Source organism: Chiloscyllium plagiosum, chromosome 5, assembly GCF_004010195.1.
Source record: "Chiloscyllium plagiosum isolate BGI_BamShark_2017 chromosome 5, ASM401019v2, whole genome shotgun sequence".
Taxonomy (NCBI): Eukaryota; Metazoa; Chordata; class Chondrichthyes; order Orectolobiformes; family Hemiscylliidae; genus Chiloscyllium; species Chiloscyllium plagiosum.
In genome coordinates this window covers 123,647,917-123,650,846 of record NC_057714.1, presented here as the reverse complement: position 1 = coordinate 123,650,846, position 2,930 = coordinate 123,647,917, and positions in this window count along the sequence as shown.

Genomic DNA, 2,930 nt, shown 5'->3' with positions numbered 1-2,930 from the left:
CTCTCACACTGTATACTCCAGACCCTAACCCCTGGAGTGAACCTGCCCCTCCCCCCCACACTTCTGGAGTAGTTAAAAGCTGGGACAATGTTTATTTTGATCTTGGTTTGTCTGACCTCCATTTACATACCTTATACACCCCCACCCCACCCCGATCCTTGGACAGCCTTAAACTCCCTGTCCGTACTGATCTCCATCCTTCAGTCTGGTCAGGGGAGAGTGTTCTTTTTTCTAAGCCCCTGTGTGCTTCCTGATATCACTCCTGATCAATACGACACCGATTTTAGATATTTCCTAATCATCCATCTCAATGATGTTATTCCTCACGTCTGGGGCAGGTGGGACTTGAACTCACGACTATTAATCCAGTGGCAGGGACACCACCACTGCACCAGCAGAACTTGATTTAAACCTCTGCCCCTTTGCTGGATTGCACCAGTCACCCCACATCTACCCCAGAACAGGCAATCATTTTCACTGTTTCAACTGATCAAATGCAGTAAGATCTGGACAATACTGTCTCCGGGATTTGTGCCACACAAGGCCAGGCATTGTCCATCTCCAATCAGAGACAATCTAACCACCATCTCTTGGCATTCCATCACTCAATACCCCACTCCATGTACCCCTCCTGATGAAGGGCTTTTGTCCGAAATATCGATTCTCTTGCTCCTCGGATGCTGCCTGACCTGCTGTGCTTTTCCAGCACCACACTCTCGACTCTGATCTCCAGCATCTGCAGTCCTCACTGTCTCCTCTCTGTGTAGCTGTCTGTCTATCTCTTTATCTATCTCTCTCTGTCTGCCTGTCTTTCTCGGTTCCTGCCTCTCTCTCTCTCTCTTTATCTGTCTCTCTGTCAGTTTTTCCCTCCCTGTCATGCCCTTCCTGATTTTCTTCCTCTTTCTGCCTCACTCTCTTTCGCTTCTCTCTCATTTCTGTCTCCCTCTCTTCTCAGCCTTCATGTTTGTCTGCTCCCCTTTCTCTGTCTCTTGATTTCTCTCTTGCTCAGTCTCTCTCTCTCTCTCTCTCTCTCGCTCAGTCTCTCTCTCTCTCTCTTTCTCTCTCTTTCTCTCCTCTCTCAGCTTCTCTCTCTCTTTTGGTTTCTCTGACTCTGTCTGCTGCTCTTTCTCTCTGTCTGCCTCACTCTTTTTATCTTTATCTCTATCTACCTCTCTCTGTCAGTCTGTCTGTGTTGTCTCTCTCTCTCTCTGTCTGTCCACCTCTCTCTCTCTATCTGCCTGTCACCCCTTTCCCCTGCGCCTCTCTCTCTATCTCTGTTTCATTGCGTGATCAGTGAAGATTCCAGGATTGATGAAAGTGAGCAGTTGGAAGTGACAGATTTGCTCAAAAGACTTTGGAAGGTTGTTATAAATAAAGTATTGGGAACCTGGCAGAAGGAGTGGATTCTCAGCCCCCGGAGAATGTTAATGAGAGACTGTAAATATTGCGGTGGGGAATGAGGCCTCCACTCTGACTGACAGAGTCTGGTTGCTATGGAGTTTGGCACTGAACTTTCTCAAAGACCGAGCTTTGATCTGGCAGCAGTGATGCTCCTGTGTCACAGAGACAGGGAGAGGGAAAATGGACCGTACAAACTGAGCCTGCACTCACAGACACTCCCAGGTTCCCTCTCTCAGTGATATTCCAACTATCCTTTCATGATGACTTTTCATTTTATACATTAATGATCAAGATGAAGTAACTGAGGGTATTCTGGCGAGGTTTGCCGATGATACAAAGATTGGTGCAGGGGCAGGTAGTGCTGCGGAGGCTGCAGAAGAATTTGGACAGGGTAGGAGAGTGGGCAAAGAAGTGGCAGATGGAGGACAACATGGGGAAGTGTGAGGGCATGCACTTTGGTCAGAAGAACAGAGGCATGAACTGTTTTCTAAATGGGGAGAACATTCAGAAATCTGAAGTAAAGGGACTTGGGAGTCCCTCAAGGTAAACTTGCAGGTTAAGTCAGTAGATAGGAAGGCAAATACAATGATGGCATTTATTTTGAGAGGACTTAAATATAAAAGCAGGGATCTACTCCTGAGGCTCCATACAGCTCTGGTCAGACCAGATTTGGAGTATTGTGTGCAGTTTTGGGTCCCATATCTCAGGAAGGATGTACTGGCCCTATAGGGTGTTCAGAGGAGGTTCAGAGAATGGTGCTGAAAATGTGTTGCTGGAAAAGCGCAGTAGGTCAGGCAGCATCCAAGGAGCAGGAGAATCGACGTTTCGGGCATAAGCCCTTCTTCAGGACCTGACCTGCTGCGCTTTTCCAGTAACACATTTTTCAGCTCTGATCTCCAGCATCTGCAGTCCTCACTTTCTGGAGAAAGTGAGGTCTGCAGATGCTGGAGATCAAAGTTGAAACTTTATTGCTGGAACAGCACAGCAGGTCAGGCAGCATCCAGGGAACAGGAGATTCGACGTTTCGGGCACAGGCCCTTCTTCAGGCCCTTCTTCCTGAAGAAGGGCCTGTGCCCGAAACGTCGAATCTCCTGTTCCCTGGATGCTGCCTGACCTGCTGTGCTGTTCCAGCAATAAAGTTTCAACAGTCCTCACTTTCTCCTGTTCAGAGAATGGTCCCAGGAATGAAAAGGTTCACAAATGAGGAATGTTTGAGGACTCTGGGTCTATACTCAATGGAGTTTAAAAGGATGAGGTGGGATCTCATTGAAACATACAGAATACTGAATGGCCTGGACAGAGATGTTGGGAAGATGTTTCCATTGGTAGGAGAGACTCTGACCTGAGAGCACAGCCTTTGGGGCAGCACAGTGGCTCAGTGGCTCAGTGGTTAGCACTGCTGCCTCACAGCGCCAGGGACCCGAGTTCAATTCCCGCCTCAAGCAACTGTCTGTGTGGAGTTTACACATTCTCCCTGTGTCTGCGTGGGTTTCCTCCGGTTTCCTCCCACAGTCCAAAGATGTGCAGGT